General features: G+C 49.4%; 1 long non-coding RNA gene across 1 annotated transcript in view; it reads left to right on the top strand.

Moving 5' to 3' along the window:
- Positions 1 to 483: 483 nt before the first annotated feature.
- The window catches only part of LOC137306477 (uncharacterized), a 33631-nt gene continuing 25228 nt past the window's right edge, over positions 484 to 8886 (top strand). The window contains exon 1 of the long non-coding RNA XR_010958888.1: positions 484 to 543. This is a non-coding gene — a long non-coding RNA (uncharacterized lncRNA). The remainder of the gene's footprint in view (positions 544 to 8886) is intronic.

The following is an 8886-nucleotide window of genomic DNA, read 5'->3' as shown; positions in this document are numbered from 1 at the left end:
GGTGTAATACTCACCAGCTGTAAAGTACAGAGGAATATTAAAGTACATCGACCTGTGCAGCAACCCATTCCAACCAGAGAAAAAGTCTTGGAGGAAGAATCTGATGGGGTTTTTCCCTATACCGGCTGAATCGGAACCAGCGAGTCTGATCAACGAAATGAAGAGGCGGTTGTAAGCTGACACTCCATATACGCGGCAGGCACAAATAATGGAGAATAAATATAGGGAAGGCTGGTACAATCCAACAGCGCTGGGAACGGGACGGATGAGAAGTCTCTCGCTGTTTGAATCCCCCCTTACTTGCTTGCTGTGCGATTGCGAAGCTCGATCCGATCACTTGCTGGAGAAGCTTCAATATGAAATGGAAAGATGGGATGGCCAGGGTTAATGGGCTGGGTTAGAGAAAGTTGAATTGAGTTGGTGAGATTTTCTGAAACGTGACTCGTCAGGACGCTCTGGGCGGGGCTGCTCCTTGCCAAATATGATTAATACGAAAAGCAAAGGGGTTAGTGTAACCTACGGCTGGAAGATCAGGGGACCTGGGTGAGTTGGAAACGAGGGGATTGAAAGAGTCGGGAGATTGATGGGGACAGACGATCAGGAACATTTTGGATTGAGAATTTAGGATGGGGAGCAGTTGAGAACCCGTGGAAAGCCAGGGTGGTGATTAAGGGTTTGGGGTTATGTAGGGTGCTGGCTAATGTTGAACATCATGAATAAGGGAACACTGTAACAATGATAAGTTGTGATAGATTGGCAGGCGTTCAGCCATTTCCTTTTAAGTGACAAATGGTTCAGAAATTAAATAGAGTATAATGCAGGGGAAGTTTCGGGTACTAGTTTAATGAATACATAAGGGGGTGACGGTAGTAGGTAATACGCGATCGGGTGAACAGTTGGTTCCAGTTACGGTGGTTTGTAAATGTTATTGATTAGTGGATGTGACCGACTGTCGGGAGCTCCATTCCACAACCCGGTGCTGCTTCTGACCCCCTCCTCAATCCGCAGGAATCAAAATCACACAGAGGATCTACTTAACCTAATACGTTTAGAGCCTTAAGTATTGTTTCAGGAAATAATAAAGCAGGTTTAATAAAGTTCTGAGCCCATTACAGTGCTTCAGCGGATTACAGGAGAGGTCTTCCTGTTGGGAGTAGTACGACTCTGCCCTCTGGTTGAATATGTGTTGATGAAGACAGGGACATTGTAAATTGAGACATGTTAGTTCGTGACTCATGTTGCAGCGAGAAATCTTAAACCCCGACATGTCCAATAAGAGGAAGCGAGATGTTAGCGACTAAGAATCGACATCAGACCATCGGATTAATACGAAAGAAGGAAAGCACCTTATCACATCTTTAGCACATCACATAATACTTTGCATCCAATACATTTCTTCTGAAGTGTAATCACTGATGTCCGGACGGTTTTCTATGTTAAAGTCGCGACTTAAATGTAAGTTGCTGTTATAGAGACCAACACGACAAAGGCAAACCAAGCCCAGTCGACCCTGCAAAGTCCTCCTCACGAACATCTGGGGACTTCTGCCAAAATTGGGAGAGCTGTCCCACAGACTAGTCAAGCAACAGCCTGACATAGCCATACTCACAGAATCATACCTTTCAGCCAACGTCCCAGACTCTTCCATTACCATGCCTGGGTATGTCCTGTCCCAACCGGCAGGACAGACCCACCAGAGGTGGCGGTACAGTGATATAGAGTCAGGAGGGAGTGGCCCTGGGAATCCTCAACATTGACTCCAGACCCCATGAAATCTCATGGCATCAGGCTCCTGCTGATTACCACCTACCGCCCTCCCTCAGCTGATCAATCAGTCCTCCTCCATGTCTAGCACCATTTGGAGGAAGCACTGAGGGTAGCATGGGCACAGAATGTACTCTGGGTGGGGGACTTCAATGTCCATCATCAAGAGTGGCTTGGTAGCACCGAACTGGCCGAATCCTGAAGGACATAGCTGCCAGTCTGGGCCTGCGGCAGGTGGTGAGCGAACCATCACGAGGGAAAAACCTACTTGACCTCGTCCTCACCAAGCTACCTGGCGCAGATGCATCAATCCATGACAGTATTGGTAGGAGTGACCACTGTACAGTCCTTGTGGAGACAAAGTCCAGTCTTCCCACTGAGGACACCATCCAACGTGTTGTGTGGCACTTCCACCGTAATAAATGGGATAGATTCAGAACAGATCTAGCAGCTCAAAACTGGGCATCCATGAGGCGCTGTGGGCCATCATCAGCAGCAGATTTGTATTCCAGGACAATCTGTAACCTCATGGCCCGGCATATTCCTCACTCTACCATTACCAACAATCCAGGGGATCAACCCTGGTTCAATGAGGAGTGTAGAAGAGCATGCCAGGAGCAGCACTAAGCACACCTAAAAATGAGGTACCAACCTGGTGAAGCTACCACACGGGATTACATGCATGCTAAATAGCGGAAGCAAAATGCTATAGACAGAGCTGAGCGATTCCACAAGCAACGGATCAGATCAAAGCTCTGCAGTCCTGCCACATCCAGTCGTGAATGGTGGTGGACAATTAAACAACTAATGGGAGGAGGAGGAGGCTCTGTAAACAGCCCCATCCTCAATGATAGCAGAGTCCAGCAGGTGAGTGCAAAAGACAAGGCTGAAGCATTTGCAACCATCTTCAGCCAGAAGTGCCGAGTAGATGATCCATCTCGGCCTCCTCCTGATATCTCCACCATCACAGAAGCCAGTCTTCAGCCAATTCGATTCACTCCACGTGATATCAAGAAACGGCTGAGTGCACTGGATACAAGAAAGGCTACGGGCCCTGACAACATCCCGACTGTAGTGCTGAAGACTTGTGCTCCAGAACTGGCCCCGCCTCTAGCCAAACTGTTCCAGTACAGCTACAACACTGGCATCTACCCGACAATGTGGAAAATTGTCCAGGTATGTCCTGTCCACAAAAAGCAGGACAAATCCAAACCGGCCAATTACCACCCCATCAGTCTACTCTCAATCATCAGCAAAGTGATGGAAGGTGTTGTCGACAGTGCTATCAAGCGGCACTTACCATAAATAAAAACCACAATCAGCTGAGACTTCAAATACAAATTTATAAACTTACACGTGAAATCATGTATACAACATTACACTATTCACCCTTGTGCATTCCCTAAGTGCCTGTCGTTCGTACGTGGTGCATCCCCAGTGGCTGGAGCATGGGTGGTGGAAGGCTGCTGACCTTCAATTGAGGAGCATCCAGATGGCCTTGGAGGACGACTTCGAGCAGCTTCGGGCCAGGAGGGCCCGACCACAGACTGTACCATCTCGGCCTGGGCTGCAGCAGTCTGTTCTGGCTGGCTGACAGGCAACAGCAAGGGTACTGGTGGAGTGGCATGGGTTGGAGCAGGAATGCAGTCGTCCTGAGAAAGCACTGCCCAGCCTCCAAATTACGCGCAGTGTCAGTCTCTGAGCTGGTGGATGTGAGTGTCAGATCAAGTTACGGTGCAGCTTCGTTGTCATTGTCTTCCTCCTCCTCTACCTCAGATGGTGCCGGCTCCAGTTCTTGGGTATCTGCAATGGCAACGGGCGACGGGTTGAGTTGTGGAGAGGGGAGAGGAGCAAGTAAGACGTGCGTGCTGACATTATCTGCAGCACGTGAGTCAGAAAAAATTGTGGGATGATGGAGATGTGGGAAACGAGGAGGATTAGGTACGCAGAGATTCTCATCTTCGATACCTCCAGCACCACCAGTGGCCATGGCCGCAGCGATGGCCCGCCCAATGATCCCCAGCACGGTCTCCTCCATGGGGGTGAGGATGTGTAGGCATGCCTGTCCTCCGTCCATTCTTTGCTGATTCTGGTTGTTATGCGCCACCTTCTCCTGCAAGGCAGAGGGAAGTGTGTCAGTAAGATGTTTGGATGATGTACCTGTCATGGTAGAATAACTGCCAATGTGTGTGACCTGTGAGTGGTGGGTGTGTGGATTGCAAATGTGGTACTATGTGATGCAGTATCCGAAGTGCAGCATGTATGGATGGGAAGTGTTTGTTGGTGGGTGGGTGACGGTCGTGCTTGGAGCAGTGGTGCAGTTGGTAGGATGTGCCACTTAACACTTGCATTCACTCACCTTGATCACTCGTGTCAAATCATTGAACTTTTTCCTGCACTGCATCCATGTGCATGGTGCAATGCTCCTGTCATTCATTTCCAGGGCCACTTCCTCCCATTGCCTCCGCATCCATTGTCTGGAGGGTCTCCTGCCACCCTGCGGGTACAGGATGGCCCTCCATGCATCCACCTCATCCACCAAGGACTCCAGTGCATCATTGGAGAACCTCGGTGCATGCTCTCTTGCGGATCCAGCCATTCCACTCGTCCTTCTCCACCAATTGCATTGACAGTGCACCTGCCCTTTAAGAGGAGCAGGCTGCCTTTAAGTAGTGCTGGCCACGCCCCATATCGGGCTCCCTGCTGGTGCGTGCAGCCACTCAGCAGCGCCAGGTATGCTGGCTGCACGCAAGAAACCAGATAAATGACCAGGCAGCACGAATCTCACGTGCTGCCTGCATCGCAACGTCCGGGCACGGGTTAATCACGCACTGCGACCCCTGCGCCCGGATTCGGGGGGGTTATCGAATTTAAACCCCCATAGGTCCAAAGTCACCTGTTCCTTCCAAGCATGCTACACTTACCATATATCATGTCTCAAATTGCTCATATACTGTTCCCAAAGTATTATTTTCTGAAAGAAATCTATCTTATTTGCTTTTGAGTTAAATTAACACTATCTGCTTCCACCTTCTCCCTAGGGAGCCTGTTCCATAGACTCACAGCTCGCTTACTGAAATAATGATTCTGTGGGTTAGTTTTGAATTTATCCTCCTTCATCCACAGGCCGTGTCCTCTGTTTCTATTGTTCTGGACAAGGTGAACATAAAACCAAATTTCAAATCAAAAATGAATCTAGCTATGCAAATTTGGATCAGCTTGGAAAGTACAAAATTTGGCCCAACTTAGACATTTGAGATTGGGGCAGCGGTGAAATTCTTCTTTTAACAAAAAATCATACAATGCCTGATTTTCTCCACAATTAACGAACTGCTGACAATATCAAGGTTCAAGCTTTAGTGTTTCTGCAGTTTCATTCACGGGCGGTTATTTAAGAGAAAAATTGTTAAAAGAGAAATTCCACCTCTCCCCAGATAGTGAGAGATAAAATACCCCTCTATTCATTCTCAACTGTACTTTTTCTATCTCACCGTTATGGCAGGTGTCAGTTGAGTGTCGTTCATTATTCCTGAACAACAAAGATGTTATTTTTTAATTCATAAAGTAATAAAGCTTCATATAACTACAAGGAGAAGAATGATCTAGCTATCTGAAGAATATTGTTTGACATTCCAACTTCATCCTCTCTTGGGTTGCCTATATTTACTTTTTAATCACTCAAAACTCAACTTGACTGATTGGAAGAAACAGACTTACATTTATACAGTGCCTTATCACATCTTTTAGAATTGTCCCAACTTGCTTCTTATACAACTAATTACTTTGAAGTGGAGTGACTGCTTTATATAGGCAAACACAGCAGCACACCAAGATCCCACATTTGGATGAATGAACAGTCAATCTGTTTTTGGTGGGTTATTGAGAGAGGAATGTTGTTGAGATGTTTAACCTCCATCTGAACCACATGAACAGGCTGACAGGACCTCAATTTAACATCTCATCTGAAGAACAGTACCTCCGACAATGCAGCATTCCCTCAGTACTGCATTGAAGGCCCCGATATTACCAGGGAGGCAGGATGGCAGCGGGGGGGGGGGGGGGGAGGCGACTGGGCCCAGCAAAATCCGTCCATTCCCTGCCCGATCGCAGGTAAATTGAAGCCACTTACCGTGGCTTCCGGATTTCCCGTCGTCAACCTGCGCAGCGGGCGGACTGCGCACCCGCATCACAGGCTGTCAACTGGAGGAGCCCTATTTAAAGGGGTAGTCCTCCAATTCTCCTCCTGGAGCAAACAACCAAAATTATAGAATGGAGCAGCCCAGGGGAACGGATGCTCCCAGGTTTACTGATGCCTCATTCCAGGTCCTACTGGATGGGGTGAGGAGGAGGAGGGCTATTTTCTACCCGTTGGAAGGGAGGAAGTGGCCTGCCTCTGCCATCAAGAAGGCCTGGCTTGAGGTGGCAGAGGAGGTCACCAGCAGCAGCAACATCTCCCGCACATGGATACAGTGCAGGAAGCGCTTCTATGACCTAACTAGGTCAGCCAAAGTGAGTACACTTACTCATTTCCTACACTCCGTCTTCCACATCACCGCCCCCATCCCCCAACTCCTTCTGCACTGCCAACACTACTCTATCACATCACTCCTCACACCCACTCAAACCTCATCCTCAACTCACCTCCCCAGTACTCATCCCACCACTACCACTCAACCCAATCCTCATACAATGTCATGGCTCTGTCTCATACTCACCCTCTGATGCATCTCTTTCACGGTCAGCCTCACCCAAACCAATGCATTCAGCGGTTGGCCTAGTCACCATCCCTCACTCACGCCTCTCTACTTTCTCCCCTTATAGGAGAAGAGAGCCCAGAATGCACGGGAGAGGGCGAAGACCGGAGGTGGGCCGCAACATCTGGTCGGCCTCACAGACGTGGAGCAGGAGGCTCTGGAACTAAGTCGCGCCCTCGAGTTCCCGTCCATCAGGGACGCCGAGACAGCCACCCAACAAACGGCTGGTGGCAGAACTTTAACATTCAGCACTTACAATAGCAAATTATGTTAACATGCCTTGCCATCTTCAGCACCTCAACATCTGTCATCATGCTTAATATTGCCTTCTGTTCTCTGACAGGACCTTCAGCGACCCCCGTGATGACGGAGGGCAATTCCTCAGAGAACCTGCCAGCCTCTGAGCGGGCACCGTCACATCCGAGCGAGCCATCCACCAGCGCAGATACACACACCTCGGTGGGTCCCCATCCTCACTTAGTTGGGGTCGCACATGAAGAGTCACCACACACGTGAGCACGAGCAGACACTGGTGGCAGGGGCAGCTGTGGAGAGTCTGCATCCGTGGGAGCACTCTTCTCCAGGCTCTGTTCAGCTGGACACAAATGCTGAACCCTGGGGGCCATCCATGAAAAGGAGAATGATCGAGGGGCAGCAGCGCATTTGTGAGGTGCTGGAACAAGTGCCATGCGCATGAGTGGAATGGTGGCATAGGTATGGGAGGGAATCTCTGAGATACTGTCACAGGGACGTGAGGGCATCTCTGAGATGGTGTCGCGGGTAAGTGTGGGAATGTCTACGATGGAGGGAAAGCTAGCCTCCATAGAGCTTCAAGCACGGCTCACCAATGAGTCCGTTGAAGCCCTGACAACGACCCTTTGGACTAGGGTGAGCAACATTCTGCCGCCTTAAACAGACAGGCAGATACTCTGGCACTGGTCTTACAAGGCTTCACACGTGTCCTCCAAATTGTCGTCCAGCAGGGTGGTAGGAGTGACATGGGCCTGGCCCAGGAGAGGGATGATGGCGAAAGAGGACAAGGAAGTGGGGACACCACTCGAAGCGCCCCCACTTCTCACCCATTGCCCCCCTCTCAACCAGTACCCGCAATGCTGCCTCCTCTCCGGGTGGCCGAGTCTGTCCCTGCATAGGTGCAGGTGGAGCAGTCTTTGGAGGGGCCATTACGGGCACATAGGAGTGCTTGTAAGCGTAAGGCGAAAGTTTTGTGAGCACAAAGGGGATGCACAAGGGTATTTGACGGTTTGTCATGTTTTTTATTTACATTTGATTTTTGTTAATGGCACATTAAATATTATTATTGTCACCACTACTGCCACGTCTTGGCCATTCTTGACTGGCTTGTGTAATAAGTCCCTTTCATGAGGTTCACCATGAACACCCACATTTGATGCCACCCATTGGGTCACTCTGCATTGAGTGTATGTGTAGTTGCACGACTATTTTGTGCAGGTGCCTGTGGCACAGCACTGTGTTGTGCAGCTCCACGTGGCGGAGGTGGATGGCGTGCCTGGCGAGGCCGATGATGTTGCTCGTCCTCGGATGAAGTGATGAATGCAGCCCCCCATCCTGACGGTGTAAGTTTGAGGGGGTCTGCAAAGTAGGTGAATGTGTTTGCACAGCAGAGTTTAGGGTATAAATTAAGAATTTTGAGTGGAAAGACAAAGGTGTTGCAGCCAAAACTTTGTCTGAAGTGACAGAGTGCCCTGCTGCAATAAATGAGGTTTACCCCCCACCTGTCAAATAATCCTTTGCATCTCCCTTTGGTTGCTGGCTGAAACACAGGGAGTGTTTCCCACACCACAGGAAAAACGCTGAGGATCCTTCAAAATTGCACCCCTGCCAAAATCTCCAGTCAATGAGGTCTGTCAAGTACCTCAACTATCTACCTAACTATGTAAAGCAGCGCCCCACCGGCTTTAATTGCCGGTGGGAGTCCCACATTCGGGAGCTGCGCGCACACCCGAACGCTTCACTGGGATACCCGGAAGTCAGCGGGTTGGAGCCAGGCTTCGAACCCGCTCCGGGATTCCGCCAATATAGGAGCCCGCCCCCGCCCCCAACGCACCTGCTCGGCAATCCAAAAATCGTCCCCGAAGTGTCAGCCTAGATTATGTGCTTAAATCTTTAAGTGGGTGCTGAGAAAGATTGAGTTAATAGCAGTGGAACAAAACGTAATAGACACTTCCCAGGTCTAGAAGCAGGCCTTGGAGAGTGTTTTAATGGTAGTAAATTCATCTCAAGGTACATATTCCAATGCAAGTAGAGGTATGTTTAATGAACATGCTTAAATATGGTCCACATGTACTGTACTTGGATTGGAAGAAATGGTAATTGAAGGAAATCAGAG

This window comes from Heptranchias perlo, chromosome 3 (assembly GCF_035084215.1).
Source record: "Heptranchias perlo isolate sHepPer1 chromosome 3, sHepPer1.hap1, whole genome shotgun sequence".
NCBI lineage: Eukaryota > Metazoa > Chordata > Chondrichthyes > Hexanchiformes > Hexanchidae > Heptranchias > Heptranchias perlo.
The sequence above is the reverse complement of the archived record's forward strand: the minus strand, read 5'-3'. Positions and strand labels throughout refer to the sequence as shown.